The following is a 20969-nucleotide window of genomic DNA, read 5'->3' on the forward strand; positions in this document are numbered from 1 at the left end:
TGTACCTTTTATCGGCCCTGGAGTTGCTCTTGAATGTTCTTGAGAGCAGCCTCCTCTGTGGCCACGTCCACCCATTTCTCCTCCTCATCGTCCCGGGTGGTCCCTGCACCAGGGAGAGAAGGGGACAGGATGATACCTGCTTCCACTTGGGAGAAGGACAGGGGAATGATGGGGCAATGTGCCCCCTTCCCACATCCGGGACCCAGGGCAGATCGCTCCCCATATTCCCCGCTCTCAGTGATACCTTCAGCCCCCAAGTAATTCAGGAGTCCATAGCAAAGAGATCCCCCCCACACACTGTCCTGGACTCCCTGAGAGGTGCCTGCCCACCTTCCTGGCACCCACTCCGCCAACCAGAGGGCCAAGGACCAAAGTGGCAGCATCTAGTGTCAGAGGTTCACGTGGGTCAGGGCCGACACCTGGGCTGGGGACCAGCCCCCATAGCACTGCTTGAGGGCCTGGGCTGAAGGTGTTCACAGCCCCTTCCTTACCCCTCCCTGAGCCCAGCCTGGCTCCTCACCTGGAACCAAGCAGCGGCGCCCCTTGGTCTCACTGCAGCCAGAGTCCCAGGCGCTGCTGCTGTCCCATGGGGAGTGGGCCGAGCTGCTGGTGCTGGGACAGGGATCCTCCAACTCCTGTCCCGGGGAGACTGGAAGGTCCTCAGTGACCGGGCAGGGCTATGCCTCCTGCTGGGAATCAGGGCTGGGCTCCTGGGGCCGGTGCTTCCCACACAACAAGCCTCAGAGCCACCCTGCCTGGCTCCCTTCGTGGGCTGGGTCCTGCCTTCCCAGCTGCATCCTGGGCCAACTCTATTTCAACCTGGCTGGTGGCTCTCCCACCTTGGTGCCTGCACCAAGAGCAGGTTTCTTCCACCAGAAGGCTGGGCACTTCCACCTCCTTGCCTGGGCCGAGAGCTCCTTCCCCACCAGCGGGGACAGAGGGGCTGCTCTGCTCCTGGGGAAGATGGCAGCTGCTTCCCTCAGGCTCTGGGGCCACTTGCAGAGCCTTCTTCCTGAACATCCTTAGGAGCCCGGCTATCCTGGAACCGAGCAGGGAGTAGGCGTGAGTTTTGGGACAAGGCAGCCTCTCACCAAACAGCCTTTTTCATCCCTCCCCATCCCTGCCCCAGCCACAGCAGCTCCTCCTCCCCTCACAGGGATGGAGGGAGTGCAATCTGCACACACTGGCAGGACTTCATTGCATGGTCTGCTCCCAACGATTTCCCTCATCATCCCTGGTGCTGCAACACCCGGGGAGGCACTGGGGTCAGTTACAAAGACCATCGGACAAGCAGCTCCCTCCTACCATCCCTGGCTACCCCCCAGGTTAGAGAAAAGAACACTACCCAGGAGTCTGGACTTCTCTGGGGAAACCATTCCCCACATCAAAGTCCCTAGGCATAGGAAGCCCAGGGCCCCCACATTTCTCATTGATTTCTGTCAAGGTTCCTTCCCCACTCTGAACTCTAGGGTACAGATGTGGGGACCTGCATGAAAACCTCCTCAGCTTACTTTTACCAGCTTAGGTTAAAACTTCCCCAAGGTACAAACTATTTTACCCTTTGCCCTAGGACTTCCACTGCCAGCAACAAACTTTATCTGGGTTCCTGAAAAAATGGAGTTTGGACACGTCTTTCCCCCCAAAATCCTCCCAACCCTTGCACCCCACTTCCTGGGGAAGGTTTGGTAAAAATCCTCACCAATTTCATTGGTGACCACAGACCCAAACCCTTGGATTTTAGAACAATGAAAAAAGCATTCCATTTTCTTACAAGAAGACCTTTAGTAGAAGTAAAGGAATCACCTCTGTAAAATCAGGATGGTAGATACCTTACAGGGTAATTAGATTCAAAACATACAGAATCCCTCTAGGCAAAACCTTAAGTTACAAAAAAGAAACACAGACAGGAATAGTCATTCTATTCAGCACAGCTATTTTCTCAGCCATATAAAGAAATCATAATCTAACACATACCTAGCTAGATTACTTACTAAGTTCTAAGACTCCATTCCTGTTCTGTCTCCAGCAAAAGCAGCATACAGACAGACCCAGACCCTTTGTTTTTCTCCCTCCTCCCAGCTTTTGAAAGTATCTTGTCTCCTCATTGGTCATTTTGGTCAGGTGCCAGCAAGGTTACCTTTAGCTTTTTAACCCTTTACAGGTGAGAGGATTTTTCCTCTGGCCAGGAGGGATTTTAAAGGGGTTTACCCTTCCCTTTATATTTATGATAATCCATGCTCAGCAGCTCACAGGGTCTGGCCCAGCTCAGACACTCTCAGCCATGCAACAGTCTCCCACAAGGGAAGGGCTGGGAGCCGCACTGCTGGGACCTTTCCAAACACACTGGAGATGACTCTGGAGAAGCCCCTCCCCGGTCTGAGAGTAAGGGACTCCTGGCGGCCTTTTGCAAATCCAATCTCCTTTGGAGAGATTCTCTCCCCCTCTTTCTGCCTCTCCCCAGACAGACAGAGGACGCCACAGAGGAACCCTAATGCCACTCACTTGCTCTGGCCGAAGGATGGCGGATGTTCAGGGTCATCTGCTGTCCCTCGCTCTCCTCCTCACTCTCCAAGCCCAAGGCAGGCTGGAGAGGGTGGTGACCTGAGGAGTTACACTGCCCAGCCGACAGGCAGGATGATGACACTGGGCGATCGACTGCCTGTGAAAAGAGGGGATCGAGAGTCAGGACTCCTGGGTTCCATTGCTGGTTTTTCGATTGAGACTTTGGGCAAGTTGATCCCCGCTCTATGGCTCTGTCCCCAGCAGTCAAATGGGAATTTCATACTTTCCCACTCTTGGAAAGCGCTGGGAGAATCCCGCAGCAGAAGCTGCTCTGACAGTGCTAAGCAGCATCTGACCATTAGTGGTCGGCGTGCACTGCCCAGGAGGAGGAGTGTTTGGCTCTGGGGTTTCACTTCTGCCCAGTCTACAGAGAGGGGCCCAGCCCTGGAGTTTGGCTCAAGAAGACCAATTCTCCAAATTGTAAAGGGCATTTTGAATTCCAGTCCTGTGCTCCAAAGTGCTTGGTGTCATCTGCACAGTTTAGAAGCATACTCTCCACTCCATTTTCCAAATCATTAATGAAAATATGGAATAGTACCACACCCCGGACTTATCGGTGCTGGACCCACTAGGTACACCCCTTCAGCTGGGCAGCCAAACATGGAGAACGACTCTTGGAGGATAGGTTTTCAACCACCTGTGCACCTACATTATACTTATTGCATCTAGACCCCATTTCCCTAGTTTGATTCTGAGAATGTCCTATGGGACTGTGTCAAAAGCCTGATTAACACCAAGATAGATCACATCTACTGTCTACCCACCTCCACTAGGCCCGTAACCCTGTCATAGAAGGAAACAGGATTGGTTTAGAATGATTTGTTCTTGACAAATCCATGCTCACTAGTACTAAGAACCAAATGATCCTGATTGTTTAATAATGTGTTCCAGTATCTTTCCAGGTGTGGAAGTGAGGCTGGCTAGTCTGTAAGTCCCGGGGTTCTCTTTGTTTCCCTTTTAAAGATAGCTACTGTCTTGTTAACAGATGGGGAGAGGTTCTTTTCGGGGATCTCAGATGAGAACTGGGGCACAGCACCTGGTTTGTTAAGGCCACACAAATGGAGGCAGGAACCTCTTCTCTCCTGCTGGCAAAGAACCCCAGATACCTAAAAGAGTGGGACTCACATCCCTGAATGGGCTTTAAAAAAGACAGTGGTTAAAATTTGGCGCTGACCATATCTTGTTTCCGCAGCCTAGACATTTTAGCCAAGTTTAGAATTCCTTGGTGCTCAACACCGTGAAACTCCCCTTTCTCTTTCACAAAGGGCTTTAACTAAGCCCCTTATCTCACTCAGGCTCATGACTGCCCAGAGTTTGCAAATTGTCCCTGTTCCCATTAGAGAGATGGGGAGCCTGAGGTACAGAGAAGGGAAGTGACCTACCCAAGGGCCTACACAGCAACGTGGTGGCAGAGCCAGAAAGAGAAGCCACATATCTTGACTCCTAACAGACAAGAAACCCCGCAGAGGCAAAGAGAGAGACCAGGAATCGAGATGGTGGGGAAATTTCATTGAAACCATTTCTGTCAGAAAATCCCATTCAGACTAAAATGGTTTGTTTCTTGAAATCATAACAATTGGGATGAAAATTCTTTGCAAAAATATTTTGTTGCAAAACAAAAGCATCTCCTGTTTGTCACTGCATGTTAAATTGTCTCGTCGCGCACAAAGAGGAGACACTTAGATCTCGAAAACTAGAGAAGATGCTTCAGTCTGAGCTAAGGAGTTGCTGCTCTTAACATTTTCAAAATAATCAAAAATAAATAAAATAGAATATTTCAGCTACTCTATTGTGTCATAATCTGATCTGAGTAAACGAGATAGGACCCCTCATATTATGCACTGCTCCTAGTGACACTCTCCAATGGATCCCCATCCTCCTCCCACCGTGAGGTAGATAGGAGCCGATTGTTATGCCTACTTGAAAGAGGGAGAAGCTAAGGCTGAGAAAGGAGAATTGGCTTGTCTGAAGTCACACAGCCAGTCAGTGGCAGAGTTGGGAATAGGACCCAAGAGCCCTGACTTGCAAACTAACCATCGAATCTTGAATTTCATACACTGAATGACCTGAATAAAGTCTTCTCACATGAGCTCCAGACCAACAAACAGTTCATAGTAATTATTCAGCAAGTGTTTCAGGAGAACTGCAATGTGAGAGAGAATCATGAACTGCTCAGAGACAATGAAGGCAGAGAAGCAGCAAAATTCGTCAAACATATGACTGGTTCTGACTTATTTACTTGGTCTTAAAGCAGAACAACAACGACCCAAGTCTCCTCCCTGTCAATAACCCCCGACACAGCCAATCAGGGTAGAGACTGAGGGGGCGGGAGGCTGAGGGTTCTCATCCAGGAAACCCAAAGGATGGCCCAGGTCACCAATGGGGATCACTGGCCGAGCACTATTTCAGCCCCACATTTTTGGGTTGACCTTCCACAATGGGAGCTGCAGAGCACCCCTAGTGACTTCCCCCACACACCCCTCCTGGTGGCAGTACGGGAACAGGGGAAAGGACAAAAGAAATAAAGAAGAAGAGAAAGGAGGGAGGGACGGAGGAAAAGGTAAAACAAAAAGGACAAACCCTAATGTCCCCAGTGATTCTAAGGGACAAAATCCTAGGTGGGGAATAAAATTCTGCCACCTTAAGCTAGCCTTTTCCACGCCTAGAATTCACCTGGCACCAAATGGATCAGACTGCACAGGTTCCAAACCTCTCGGAGGCTCTTACCTTCCAAACAGGGACGTCTGTTTTCTAGTAAAATCAGGAAAAGGAAAGGAGAAAACTCGAAAGAGGTTCCTCCTCGCGCTCACGTACGTAAACCCTAATACTCTCTCGGTCCTCAAAGAGAGATCTCGAGAGGGAGTCTTGCTGAAGCAAAGCTACAGGGGTCTGCGAGGTTTCCCTGGCCCTGCGCCCCTGTCCTGCCTGGCTGATGTCAGCATCTCTCTGTGAGGTCACCACCTCCCCACTACCTTTGACCAATAGGCTGAGGTCCTGCAAAAGGCCTTTGTGTTGTCACTGCCACACCCACCCCTGGGGTGACCAGATGTCCCAATTTTATAGGGACAGTCCCGCTATCTGGGGCTTTTTCTTATATAGGCTCCCCTTACCCCCGCACTCCCTGTCCCCTTTTTCACACTTGCTATCCCGTTAGCCTACCCACCCCTCCCCTGCAGTGCTAATGGCCTGCCGCTGGCCAGACACTTTGGAGGTTTGAGCTACTCCCTGTGGATCACCCCACTCAAGGAGTGTTCATTCTAGGAAGAAAGCCGGCTAGACAGCAAAACATCAGCGGCTGCTCCCAATGCTACACTCAGTTTTTCAGTAATGAGTCGACTTGATGGCCAGAAGAGACCATTAGAGCATCTCATCTGACACCCTGCATATCACAGGCCTCCTGTATACCACAGTTGCTACCGTTTGGGAAGCACATCCCAGAAAGATATCTAGTCTTCATTAAATGACATCAAGAGATGGAGAATCCACCACTTCCTTGGTAGCTTGTTCCTGTGGTGAATCTTCCTCGCTGTTGAATATTTGTGCCTTATTTGTGATATGAATTGGTCTCTTTTCACCTTCCAACCATTGGGTCTTGTTATGCCTTTCTGTGCTAGATTAATGAGCCTTTTAATCCCCAGTATTTTCTCTCCATTAAGGCATTTCAACCCTTCAGTGAAGTCACCTTTCAATCTGCTTTTCATCAGCTAAACAGGTTGAGCTCTTTCAATCGCTCCCTAGAAGGCATTTTTCTCCAGCCCGCAGAACATTTGGTGGCTCTTTGCTGCCCCAGCTCCAATTTCTCAACATCTTTTTCAAATGAGGACACCAAAACTGGAGGCAGTATTCCAGTAGCAGTCTCACTGATGCTGTGTCACCTCCCTAGCCTCCTCACGGCTCTGTTCCTATGTCTAAGGATGGCTTTAGCCCTGGTCACCACAGCATCAAGCTGGGAGCTTGTGTTGAGTGACTTCTGCACTGAGGCCCCCAAATCCTTTTCAGAATCACTGCTTTCCTGGATACACCTCCCCATTCTGGAGGTGTGGCCGGCACACCTTGTTGCTAGGTGTAGGACCTTGCATTTGGCTCTGGTCAAACTTGCTTTCTTTCAATGGGCCCAGCTTGCGAATGAGCCAGATGGCTCTGTATCACTGCCCTCTCCTCATCAGTAATTACCACTCTGCCAGTATTTTGTCACCCACCAATCTTATCAGCAGGGATTCTAGGTTTTCTCCCAACTCATTGATAATTCTACTTTTAAGTCCTTGAAAACTTCTTCAGAGTCTTAGTACCCAGGACCTGCTCCCCACAGAACAGTGAGAAAAGTCCGCCAGCCCTGCTGGTACATACGGGTTAAGCACAAAACAAACACACCTTTAAGAGCTGTGTTATCCACAGGCTCTGAACAACATGGGGGGGTCAGCAGCTTAGAAATGCTCTAGGGAGCTGTAGTGTAGACAGGTCCCAACTGTGTCTCGGTTTCCCACCCTGTAAAATGGGGAGAACAAAGAAAATCCCCTTGATTAGCAATATTTGATAGTTGAGGAAACTGAGGCACCCAGCATTGAAGAGACTCGCTCATGGTCGCAAAGCCAGGAATAGGAAACGGCAGGTCTCCTCATAGCCAGTCCTGTGATCTTGCCCTGATTATCCTGGCCTCGCTACTCTAACTTTATTCACAGCCTCCACGTCTTTTCCTCCATGTCCCTTAATCCCACATCACTGCAAAAGAAAGATTTTCTGTTAGCCAGCTGGCTCCAGTGGTTCTCAAACTTTTGAGATGGCCAGGAAGTGGGTTGGAGCTCAACTGCACCTAGCCCAGGTTATGCAGCTCCCTAGGGGGAAGGGAATAAGTGTGGGGATCAGGTGACAAGCAGCAGCATGTGACTAGGACCCAGGCCTGCTGAGAGATAGAAGGGCCGCCTGTGCTTAGCCAGGAGAGAGACCGCAAGGGGAGCAGGTGTGGGATGGCCTTGGAGAGTCCTTGAAAGGTCAGGGACAAGCCAGGAAGGGGCTAGGCTGAGCACTTAGGACAAGGCCCGAGGGGGGAAAGACAGGGCAGTTTAGGAGATGGGACAGATAGTCCAGTTGGTTTAGGCTCCCAGGGCCAGACAGCCACAGGTGAAGGTGATTGTCGGGGCTTATGTCCTTCTTCCCCAAGGTAGATCTGAGAGTGGAGAAGACTGATGCCAGAAGGGGGAAGTGAGTTAACCCCAAGGTCACCCACATAGTTGATCACAAATGCATACTTGGAAGGATCCAAGAGAAGAAACATGGATTTTCCAGTCTCTTCTTTCTTGGAGTCCCCAGGGCCAAGGTAAAACCCCTGCTGCCCCTTCCCATTCTGCTCACCTCCGAGATATGCTGGAGTTTGTCTGTGCTGGGGGATGCTGTCAGCAGGATCTAGAGCTCGTCATCCATGTTCTATGGGCAGGCCTTCCTCTGAGCCTGCCAGCGGAGAGAGACCATGGGTCAGGGTTATGGAACCTGGGGCTACACCTGCCAGGATGACAGCTGGCTCTGCAGTCCTTGCCCAGAGCAGCTCTGTGCAGAGGGTCTGGTGCCGAGCAAGGTAGGGAACAGCCAAGCTGCTAGGGATGGGAGCTGGGCTTCCTGGCAGAGTCCATTAACCAAAGCACAGCATCTGCAAGGAAGGACTTCCCCATAGAGGGGCAACATCATCTCCCACAAAAGGGAGGACTCTCCCCCTGACACTGGATTAATCCTCTGGCCTGTTCCCATCTCTGCCCACCCGTACCCCCAACTCAGCAGCTCCAGCCACCGAAGAGAGCGAGAACCAGAGACCTTCCTGCTCCTGAGACAGAGGAGTACGTTGATGATCTACCTGGATATGAGTGTTGGCCGTCCCAATGCCCATGGTCTATCCTCCATTCAGGCCGTACACAGGAACTGCGATTCTCGTTCTGGATCTAGGGGTGGCTTCAGTTTGCTGGCAGGAGACTGTACATGAGACCTTGCCATTGGGGTGCTACACAGGCACTAACATGGGCACAGAAGTTTGAGGAACAGGGCAGAGGCCTGTGTGGGGCAAGGAGGGCAGGGATTTGGGAAGGAAGAGCAGAGGATTAAACACTTACTTAATGTGGGTCAGGATGATCCCCATTTCAAAGATAGAGAAAGTGAGGCATCAGGTGGGAGAGTGACTTGGCCAGGATCACATTACCACTCAGTGGCAGGGCTGCAGTCCAACTAGTTCCCTGCTCTCATCACTGGACCCTGTTGCCCCTCCTGTACGACCCCTCCAGCCATCCTCTCCCATAGGCCATCCCCACCGCTCTCCAAAACCAGGCTGCCCCTTCCTGGCAAGGCCTGGTGTCACAGCTTTCTTGCTAGGCGAGCTCCCCCATCAATAGTCGCTAGGGCCCTCTGGGAGTTCTTTGGCTGGAAACTCAGCCCTTCAGCCAGGTGACCTTCTTTTAGTCCACTCCTTCCTGAGTCGTGCTCATCCCAAACAAAAAGTCCAAAAATGTCTTTAACAGAAACAAGGTCTACCGTTCCCTTGAGGGCTCTTCCTCAGCCTGACTTTGGCTCTGCCTGCCCTTGGTAGCCCTTTCTATGGCTTTCTAAATCCCCTTCCTTAGAGGCCATGGGAGAACCAGTCCTACCCTGGATTCTAGGTTCTGCCCCAAGGCCTGTACTGAACAGCTAGGCCTGCTCCTGTACCTTTGCTGCGGTTTTCCCTGGTTTTCCCCTTAGGTGAAGCTCACTCTGTAATCAGTTTGGCCTAGGTCCAGACTTTACAGCCCACAGGCCACTCTCCGTTATATTCCCTCCTCCTTAGAACATCGCCCACCCGGGGGGCAAGTTCGATTCTTGTCCAAGTTTCATCCCTCATCATCTCATCGCTGTCACCGGCTGCGCGCTTGTACAGCCTGCACACAGTGTCTGCAGCTCCACTGCCAGCCGCTCACCAGAATTAAGAGGCAATCCTTCTCTTACGCAGTATCCCAGCGCTCTTCCTGCAGCCACTCCTTCTCATTCGCAACTGCTTGCGGAGCCTGTTCCAAAGCCTTTAGCTTCTTCTCTACCCCTTTTTGCTACAGCCGCTGCATATGCCAAAACCCTTTCTGTCAGGGTCTGAGAACGCACCACGGACTGCTCCACCCTGCTGTTTGTCCCTCCTTCAGTCTGCTTCATCTCTGGGCCAACCATTTTGTCCTTCACCTCCCTGCAGCACCCAACAGGGCGTGTTGGTGGAGGGTCTGCAAAGTCCATGACTATCCCTGCCACCTCCACCTTGCGTGCCTCATGTGGGTTTGTGTCAGAGGACACCTTCTACTTTCTTTCGACCTTCGTGGGGTCTGGCCCCTCATTTTGCACTCAGCAATTTCCTAGAGCAGGACGTGTCTTTTGATATGGCCTGCTTCTCTGCGCCCAAAACAAAGAATTCTTGTCCCCATCTTGGCATTAGGCCACGCTTGTACACTTTCTCATGCCCTGCTCTCCTGGGCTAATCTTCACAGCACAGCCCAGGCGTGCTCTCCTTGTCTGCCATTTTTGTCCATGGGCATAGCAGACCCTGGGTTGATTTCCCTTTCCAGGATCTCTCACAGATATTGCTGCTGCCACGTCTGTAGCTCCGCCTGCACTTCCTTCTGCCTCTGTTGGTGTTCTAGGAGCTGCGTGAGAAACCCCTAGACCTGCTTTGGCTGCTTAACCAGTCCCAGGAACTGAAGTGAGAAATACAGTGACCAGCTTGGTCCCTTGAGACACCCGCTTGGCAGGACAGACCGTTCTTCAGCAGCCAAGACTTCCATCAGCCCTCACGGATAACAGGCGGAATTCAATCCTTCTGACTATGCCAATCAGAAAGGAAGCTACTCATCGTTCCTTGCACCCATGGCGGCCAGGCATGATCACAGCCCTCTCACTAGGCTAGCGTCCCCCATCAGTGGTCACTCCAGCACCGTGAAAGTTTCTCTACCTGGTAAGTCAACACTTCAGCCAGGTCACCATCTTTCGTCAATCTTCCTGGGGCCCAGCTTGTCTCACACTAAAAGTCCAAACATGTCTTTCCACAGAAAGAAGTCCTTCTGCCATCACTGGGGCTCTTCCTCATCCTGCAGCCCCTTGCTGGGCTCGGTAACCCTCTCCGGGTGCGTTGACGCCCCCTTCTTTGGGGCCAGTAGGAGAACCCACCTCCACCCAGACACTGGGAGCAGCCCAGGGTCCTGTACCCAACAGCAAGGTCTACTCCTTTCTCTTTGCTGCAGTTTTCCCTGGGCACTTCCCACCTCTCATCTCAAGTTTCCCTCTAGACTTTCCTTGCTGCTCTGAACTTCCTAACTCGTTCTCATTCCTGTTGATACCCCAGCTGGGCTGTATCACCACTGATGTCTGGCTCTGTAGGAGGGGTTACATGGTGCCTCTCCGGTAGGGCTCATTCTGTAATCAGCTTGGCTAAGCCCCAGGCTGTGCAGCCCAGGGAAGAGCAACTTGTTACAGGCCTGCTCTGCCCACTCCTACTGTTCCTGGGCTGGGGTCCTTGCTCCCATTTCAGACCTGGTTTCCAGTGGGGCTCAGTACACACAGACCCCACTGCCTGCAACTGGAGTTTGCTTGTTCTGGTGACTCTGACATTCAGGCCCTTCATCATTCAGAGGCTGACAGGTGTGGTGAGGGGCCTGGAGAAATCCCACTGCTGAGTGGAAGGAGGTCAAAGAGTTGGGATTCCGGGATCTGATGGGTTCGTTTGCCCTGCTGCGGGAAGTGGAGCTGGAGACAGGAGATGCCATGTGAACGAGACTACCTGATGTCCTCTTCATGCCCTAGGGGCTGGAGCCTCCTGCTGGAAACCTTCTCAGAAGTCCAGATTAGAGGACATCTCTGGGGAGCACCTTCCTACGAACAAAACCAGGGTGGTACAATTATGGAGATGTCTCTGTTCCAGAGCTGGGTGACAGGGATGGGGGAAGCTCCCAGGCAGGCTACACATTAGCGGGGAAGGGATAGCTCAGTGGTTTGTGCTTTGGCCTGCTAAACCCAGGGTAGTGAGTTCAATCCTTGAGGGGACCATTTAGGGATCCCGGGCAAAAATTGGGGATTGGTCCTGCTTTGTGCAGGGGATTGGACTAGATGACCTCCTGAGGTCCCTTCCAACCCTGGTATGCTATGATTTTATGATCCCATTTCTCCACCAAAAGGCCAAGGAGTAAATGGCTCTTACCTCCATGAGGGAGTGGGGTCTTCCATCTAAGCCTCTTTGAAAGCCAGCACTGCTTGCTTTGATGGGATGAGGTGACCTGTCCCCACTGTTCCCGGAGGTGGCTCAGCTGCAGGCTGCGCCCGTCTGGAAAACTCTGCTGGAATTTGGGGGGCAGAAGGAAGGACCCTGCTCCACATAGAGGGGAGAGAGTTTCTGTGAGTGACAGGGGGCTCCATTTCCCCTTCCACTATCTCCCCATTTACATTGACCCAGAGCAGTACCTGCAGCAGGGAGTGGGAGTTGCTGGTAGCCTCAGAGGCACAGCCCTGCAGTGCCTCAGGCATCTGGCGCAAGTGCTGGATGATGCTGACCTGGCCCATCACATTGGCCATGATGTCCTCCTGCTGCAAGGGAACGAGAACCTGTCAGAGTCTCAGACGCCCCCGAGGAACTGGGGGGATTAAGGGCACCTGGAACCAGCATTTCCACCCACCACCTGCCTACCTCTGAGGGACGGATTCACCATACTTACCCCCAGAATCGAGTCTTGTCCTTTCTAGTGACCTCCAGTGCCAACCCCCGTCCTTGTAGCGTCAGCTCCTGCCACCTCCCGCTCAGTGCCCCTGACACCTGTTCCACCTCCAATCCACAGCGCAAGTTCTCAAAACCCTCTCCTCCACAACAACCCAGGTTGGGCAGGGACGGGGCTCTAGCAGGGAGGTGGGGGGAAGGAGGGATTCTGGCAGAAGTGAAGTGGGATGTCGGGAGGTTGAGACCTTTCTCCAAGTCATCCGAGACAGTGCTGCTGAAGACACAGGATGGCAGCCCTGGTGAATGGGGCAGATCAGCAGCCCCTGCTGACTGAATCCTCCCGTTCTCTCTAGAGCAAGTCCAGCCCTGCCAGCAGCAGGACAAGCTTCCCCCACCAATGTGCCTCAGGCCTGCCTGCTGAATCGCCATCACTTGTCAGTCCTTGACCTCCCAGGCTACCAATGACGGGAGCAACTCTGGGTGGTGGCTCGGGTGACACGGACACTAGTCCACTGGAAACTGGTGTGGCCTTGTGGGACAGGAGAGACGCGCAGAGGGCACTTCCCAAGAGCGGTAGCACCATGTCCTAAGAACATAAGTCCGTGATGAGGCAATGCTCGTCATTAATTAGCCTTGCAAAGAGCTGGGTTGGAGCTACTCCCGGGGACAAGCTGGCTCCCTCCTGCTCATGAAGTTGAATTCATCTCCCTTCCCAGTAGCACCTGTTCTCACTCTCATTCCATACCAGGCTTCTTGCTGCCAGCCCAGCGAATGGCCATCGGATGGGAAGGAGGCCTGGGCCCCACCCCAATCTCCTGACTCTAATGCAGCTGCTTACCATGTCCCCCATCAGCGCTGGGCATCCCGCAGGAGGGAGTAGGTGTGGACAAGCTCAGGCTGGCTGACACGCAGCAGGGGGTCATGGATGGCCAGCACTGCTGTCCAGAGGAAGGATCTTCTCTGCCCCTCCCAGAAGAATTTTACGAAGACCTAAACCCAACAGGATGTGAGGCATTAGCAAACTGCCCAGAGTGAGGCTCCGAATCCTGGGGCTAGAACGGTATCTCTGTCTCGCGGCCCCAGGAAGCAGTCACTTTAGGGGACCCAGCCACCCCCACTCCCTGGCAGAGTGTCCTTACCTCCCCAACCGTGGCTGTGTTCCTGTAGCCCAGGAGCCTGCTGTCCCGATGCCAGTCCCAACACCACAGGGCTTCGGCCTCATGGATGGTCAGCCCTGGGAAACAGACACACACACACACTTGTCATTTTGGTTGCAAGTGCTTGTGTGCTTCCAATCCCATTGGTGGTTGCACAGTGGACAGATTCCTTGCCAACAGAATTGCAGGGGGTGGTGTAGAACAGAGAAAGAGATCAACAGAGACTCAGCCTCCAGCCGGGGTCAGTCTGAGAGAAATTGGTTGGGGTCCCACTGTCACTCTATTGGGTGCCATTTCCCAGCTGGGTTCCTTACCCCTCTGGTGCAGCAGCAGCTGGTAGAGCCTGTACACTCCCACCCTGGCCTGCTGGCTCAGGTCCTTGGCTGCGTCACTGATGGACAGCTGTGCCACATGGTGACCCATCCTGGGGAATCCTGCTGAGTTCTTGCGGAAGGGAGAGGGAGAGAGGACTCCATCAGCATTTTCCTGTCAGCTCCCAGTCCCCACCTGGCCAGGACTCTCCGTCCCCGTAGCCCCTCTACAGGAGATGCTAGAGAATAGGAGCCTGAGCTAGACCCTTCATTTCCTCTGCCCCCAAAAGGAGCCTGGAGCACAGGGATGTGCGCAGAGCCCTCCATGAGGACTTACTTCCCCAGCTGCTCCAGGATGATAGAAAGACATGAACCTGCAGTATGGTCCCCTTAAAATGCCCAGAGTCACCACTTAACCAGGACAAGAAGAATTTGACTCAAGCCAAGATCATTCTCTGCTCTGACTCTGCCTTCCCAAGAGGAACACTCCTAACCCCCAGCTCCTGCAGCAGCACATCCTACAGCCCGTTCGAGCCAGCCCACCGACGCCTGGAGTCAAGAAGCTGGGGTGAGAGGTCACTTACGTCAAACTCAGGGAGGGTGATGGTGGATATGAGCAGGGCAGTGCTGCTCCTAATGGCCCTGGCTCTCTCTTGCGACACCCTGGACACGATCCAATAGTTCATGTGCTAGGGGGAAAGGAGGCAGCTCAGGATCCATGGGCAGGTGCATGTGTTGCGCTAATGAGACCCTCCCCATCCCCAGGGGGCTGAGACATTGTGCACGGGATGGAATATCCGATTCATTTATCTCAGAGATTTAGAAGGGGATTGTTGCCCCCAGGACAATGCCTGTATCCTGCAGGTCACAACTTGTCATTATCTCTCTAGATTGGGACAACGTTTGATGTCGGGGCTGGTCCCATCCTCCGTGAACTCCTGATTCCTGAACAGCTCACCAGGAAGGAGACAGACCCCTCACCCCTCCTTGGCTCTCAAGTCCTTGGTTGGGTGAAGGGACTGAGTGTGAGCACAATACCCCTAGGAATCTCAGGGCCCGTCGGAGAGAAGTGCTGATTTTCTGGGGTCCTCCTGTTTCTCTCAGTAAGAGCCTGTGACTCTTCTCTGAGGACCATCTTCTGGATCTCACAGGAGGGGTTCAGACCCTCACTTCCTAAGCCAGTCCCCAGGCAAAGCTCTGGCTTGAACTGCCAGCTACTTCCTCTGTCCTTCAAGGAGGAAGGGCCTAACACTGCATTACGCTAACTGCCCTGACCAAGGACGCCCCACTGAGGGCCCAGCTAGGAGGACAGACTTGAAAATGGATCTAACAGTTCAGGCAAAATTGCCCCACCCCTCTTATCGGGCTCCCCACCAAGATGTAGTGGAGCCTGTCGGTGTCTGGGGACTCTGCCAGCAGGCTCCCCAGAATGGCATCCAGGAGCTCTGGCAAGACCCTATGCAGATCCTGCAAAGCAAGGGAGAGCCATGGGTCAGTGTTTGGGAAACTGGGGCTATACCTGCCACAGGACGGGAAGAGGGGTCTCTGCGAAGCACTTGTGAGACACCCAAATACATATCCTGGCCTCCCTCATTCACATTCCACTGCAGGCAATTAGCAAAAATTCATGGCAGGATGACAGCTGGCTCTTCAATTCATGACTTTAGCATGATCTAACTGAACTTGAGTGGTGTCTTTCTACGTAACCACGATGAAGACGGCATGCAGGGCAGCTTGAAGGAGGTGGCTCTCCGCCTCTGGCTCCAGTCCAGGTGTCATGGTGCTGGCAAGAGAGAGGAGGCGATATTAGAATGTGCACTGCGGGGATTGGACTGGCAGCAACAGGGATGTGAAACTGCAGAGAAATAGGCTGAGGCTGGTGAGAATGGAAACTGAGGCACCGAGCCAGGAATGACAAGTGCAAGGTTTCCCAGACAGACAGTGGCAGGGCAGGAATAGCGCCTGTTCCTTGGACCCCGCTGCCCCTCCTCTATCTGTTCCTGGGAGTGAGCCTCTCCCCAAAGCCATTGCAATTTACTGGAGTGAAAAGAACAGCCCAACCCAGAAAGAGTGAACCTTCCCACCACCTCTGTCAGAGGAGCCACCCTTGGGAGGTGACCTGGTGGTGGGAGGGGCAGTGACTCCCAGCCCTGGGCCTGAGCAGCACCAGGGTTAGGGGAACAGGCCTGGAGGGTCACAGTACCCGAGGTTGCCCACAGCAATCAGGGAATTAGCGAGGACGGCGCCAGGTGGAGAGTTATCAGGCAGCTCCTCCATAAGCTCCTGTGAGAGCCAAAGAAGTGTGAGAGATTCGGGCCTCACTGACACTTCCCAGTGAGGCGATTACACAGCCAGCGCCCCACACAGCGAGAAAGATCCCCCCACCTGCCTCCCGCTCCTCCGATTCCTGCCCACTAGTGGCCAATCTCAGAATTTCTCCTGTCTCTTCTCCCCAATCTTCAGCCCCAGCAATCTCTGGCCTCAGCTGCCCCTCCAGCACCAGCCATCCCCCATCCATTGGCCTGGGGAGACCCCTGCCCCTCCCATCTCTCTGTCCTCCCTCACCACAAACCTCTCCAGCAAAGCCGCCTTGCAGCAGTGTGGCTCCAATGTGTCCTGCCCTCTCTGCTGTGCAGCGAGACACGGGGGTGGATGGCGTGCAGGAACATGAGGTGCTGGGCCTCGTCCTGCATCCACCAGGAGTGGGGTTACAGGAGAGAGAACCAGTTATCCAGGGACCTCCCTGCCCCACCCACACCAGCTGCAGCACTCAGGCCTGAATGGGGGATAGTGGGGACCCACCCGTCCCAGATCATGCAGAAGAAAGATCCCCATTAGGGCTGGTGGATCATCAGAGACAAGACTCTCTGCAGGAGGTCAGGGTGCTGGGAAGGGGCGGGAGAATCTCGGTTCCAGCGCAGCTGGGGAACGTTTGTACCTTTTCTCGGCCCTGGAGCTGCTCTCGAATGTTCTTGAGAGCAGCCTCCTCTGTGGCCACGTCCACCCATTCCTCCTCCTCGTCCTCTGAGTCCCTGGGGGTCCCTGCACCAGGGAGAAAAGGGGACAGGATGATACCTGCTGCCACTAGGGAGAAGGACAGGGGCATGGTGGGGCAATGTGCTCCCTTCCCACCTCCGGGACCCAGGGCAGATCGCTCCCCACATCCCCCGCTCTCAGTGATACCTTCAGCCCCCAAGTAATTCAGAAGCCCACAGCAAAGAAATCACCCCCACACACTGTCCTGGACTCCCTGGGAAGTGCCTGCTCCCTCTCCCCGCACGCACCCTGCCAACCAGAACACCAAGGACCAAAGTGGCAGCATCTAGTGTCAGAGGTTCACGTGGCTCAGGCCAGACACCTGGGCTGGAGACCTGCCCCCATAGCGCTGGTTGAGGGCCTGGGCTCAGGGTGGTCACAGCCCCCTCGTCACCCCTCCCTGAGCCCAGACTGGCTCCTCACCTGGAACAAAGCAGCAGCGCCCGTTGGCCTCTCTGCTACCCAAATCCCAGGCACTGCTGCTGTCCCATGGGAGCGGGCCGAGCTGCTGGTGCTGGGACAGGGACCCTCCACCTCCTGCCCTGGAGAAGATGGAAGGTCCTCAGTGACTGGGCAGGGCGATGCCTCCTGCTGGGAATCAGGGCTGGGCTCCTGGGGCCGGTACTTCCCACACAACAAGCCCCAGAGCCACCCTGCCTGGCTCCCGTCCTGGGCTGGGTCCTGCCTGCCCAGCTGCACCCTGGGCCAGCTCCATTTCAGCCTGGCCAGTGCCTCTCCCACATCGACGCCTGTGCCAGGAGTGGGTTTCCTCCGCCAGAAGGCTGGGCACTTCCACCTCCTGGTCCATCTGGGAGCTCCTTCCCAGCCAGCAGGGACAGAGGGGCTGCTCTGCTCCTGGGGAAGATGGCAGCTGCTTCCCTCAGGCTCTGGGGACACCTGCAGAGCCTTGTTCCTGAACATCCTCAGGAGCCAGGCTATCCTGGAACCGAGCGGGCAGCAGGCGTGAGTCTGGGGTCCGGGCAGCCTCTCACCAGACAGCCTTTTTCATCCCTCCCGATCCCTGCCCCAGCCACAGCAGCTCCACCTCCCCTCACAGGGGTGCAGGGAGTGCAATCTCCACACACTGGCAGGACTTCATTGCATGATCTGCTCCCAACGTTTCCCCTCATCATCCCTGGTGCTGAAACACCCGGGGAGGCACTAGGGTCAATTACAAAGACCATCGGACAAGCAGCCCCGTCCTGCCGTCCCTGGCTACCGCTCAGGCTAGAGAACAGAACACTACCCAGGAGTCTGGACTTCTCCAGGGAAACCATTCCCCACATCAAAGTCCCTAGGTATAGGAAGCCCAGGGCCTCCACATTTTTCATTGATTTCCATGCTCAGCAGCTCACAGGGTCTGGCCCAGCTCAGACACTCTCAGCCTGGGGAACAGTCTCCCACAAGGGAAGGGCTGGGAGCTGCATGGCTGCGACCTTTCCAAACATGCTGGAGAAGGCACTGGAGAAGCCCCTCCCTCGTCTGAGAGCGAACCTCTTCTTTCCTCCTGGCAAAGAACCCCACGTACCTAAAAGAGTGGGACTCACATCCCTGAATGGGCTTTTAAAAAGACAATGGTTAAAATTTGGCCACGACTATTTCTGGTTTCCTCAGCCTAGACATTTTAGCAAAGTTTAGAATTCCTCGGCGCTCAACACCGTGAAACTCCCCTTTCTCCTTCACAAAGGGCTTTAAATAAGCCCCTTATCTCACTCAGGCTCACGACTGCCCGGAGTTCGCAAATTGTCCCTGTTCCCATTGGACGGAGAGGGAGCCTTAGGTACAGAAAAGGGAAGTGATCTACCCAAGGGCCTACACAGCAAGGTGGTGACAGAGCCAGAAAGAGAAGCCAACAATCTTGACTCCTGTTCTAACAGACAACAAGCCCCCCAGAGGCAGGGAGAGAGCCCAGGAATCAAGATGGTGGGGAAATTTCATTGAAACCGTTTTGATCAGAAAATCTCATTCAGAATAAAACGGTTTGTTTCTTGAAATCATAACAAGTGGGATGAAAATTCTTTGCAAAAATATTTTGTTGCAAAACAAAAGCATCTCCTGTTTGTCACTGTGTGTTAAATTGTCTCATCGCATACAAAGAGGAGACAGTTAGATCTTGAAAGTTAGAGAAGATGCTTCAGTCTGAGCTAAGGAGTTGCTGCTCTTACCAATTTCAAATTAATCAAAAACAAATAAAATAGAATATTTCAGCTACTCTATTATGTCATAATCTTATCTAAGTAAAAGTGACAGGACACCTCATATTATTCACTGCTCCCAGTGACACTCTCCAATGGATCCCCATTCTCCACCCACTCTGAGGTAGGTAGGAGCTGATTGTTATGCCTACTTGAAAGAGGGAGAAGCTAAGGCTGAGAAAGGAGAATTGACTTTTCTGAGGTCACACAGCCAGGCAGTGGCAGAGCTGGGAATAGGACCCAAGAGCCCGGACTTTCAAACTAACCATCGGATCTTGAGTTTCATATGTTGAACAATCTGAATAAAGTCCTCTCAAATGAGCTCCAGACCAACAAACAATTCATAGTAATTATTCAGCAAGTGTTTCAGGAGAACTGGAATGTTAGAGAGAATCATGAACTGCTCAGAAACAATGAATGCAGAGAAGCAGCAACGTTCGTCAAACATGACTCGTTATAACTTATTTATTTGGTCTTAAAAGAGAACAACAATGACCCGAGTCTCCTCCCTGTCAATAACCTCCTGCTCAGACAATCAGGGTAGAGACAAAGGGGTGGGAGGCTGAGGTGACACTTTCTCACCAGAGAGCCCAAAGGATGGCCCAGGTCACCGGTGGGGATCACGGGCCAAGCACTATTTCAGCCCCACATTTTTGGGTGGATCTTCCACAATGGGAGCTGCAGAGCACCCCCAGTGACTCCCCCCACACAACTGTCCTGGTGGCGGGAGGAGAACAAGGGAAAGGACAAAAGAAGTAAGAGAAGAAGAGAAAGGAGGGAGGGATGGAGGAAAAGATAAAACAAAAAGGACAAACCCTAATGTCCCCAGTGATTCTAAGGGACAAAATCCTAGGTGGGGAATAAAATTCTGCCACCTGAAGCTAGCGTTTTCCAGGCCTAGAATTCACCTGGTACCAAATGGATCAGACTGAACAGGTTCCAAACCTCTCAGAGGCTCTTAACTTCCAAACAGGGATGTCTGTTTTCTTGTAAAATCAGGAAAAGGAAAGGAGAAAACTCGAAAGGGGTTCCTCCTCGCGCTCACGTACTTAAATCCTAATTCTCTCTCAGTCCTGAAAGAGGGACCTCGAGAGGGAGGCTTGCTGAGGCAAAGCTACAGGGGTCTGCGAGGTTTCCCTGGCCCTGCGCCCCTGTCCTGCCTGGCTGATGTCAGCGTCTCTCTGTGAGGTCACCACCTCCCCACTACCTTTGACCAATAGGCTGAGGTCCTGCAAAAGGCCTTTGTGTTGTCACTGCCACACCCACCCCTGGGGTGACCAGATGTCCCGATTTTATGGGGACAGTCCTGCTATCTGGGGCTTTTTCTTATATAGGTTCCTATTACCCCCCACTCCCTGTCCCCTTTTTCACACTTGCTATCCCATCAGCCTACCCACCCCGCCCCTGCAGTGCTAATGTCCTGCTGCTGGCCAGACACTTTGGAGGTTTGAGCTACTCCCTGTGGATCAGCCCACTCAAGGAGTGTTTATTCTTGGAAGCAAGCCGGCTAGACAGCAAAACATCAGAGGCTACTCCCAGTGCTACACTCAGTTTTTCAGAAATGAGTCGACTTGATGGCCAGAAGAGACCATTAGAGCATCTCATCTGACCACCTGCATATCACATGCCTCCTGTATACCACAGTCGCTAACGTTTGGCAAGGACATTCCAGAAAGGCATCTAGTCTTCATTAAATGACATCAAGAGATGGAGAATCCACCACTTTCCTTGGTAGCTTGTTCCTGTGGTGAATCATCCTCGCTGTTGAATATTTGTGCTTTATTTGTCATATGAATTGGTCTCTTTTCACCTTCCAGCCATTGGGTCTTGTTATGCATTTCTCTGCTAGATTAACGAGCCTTTTAATCCCCAGTATTTTCTCTCCATTAAGAAAAGAAGTACTTGTGGCACCTTAGAGACTAACCAATTTATTTGAGCATGAGCTTTCGTGAGCTACAGCTCACTTCATCGGATGCATACCGTGGAAACTGCAGCAGACTTTATATACACACAG

This window comes from Lepidochelys kempii, chromosome 3 (assembly GCF_965140265.1).
Source record: "Lepidochelys kempii isolate rLepKem1 chromosome 3, rLepKem1.hap2, whole genome shotgun sequence".
NCBI classification, from domain to species: Eukaryota; Metazoa; Chordata; order Testudines; family Cheloniidae; genus Lepidochelys; species Lepidochelys kempii.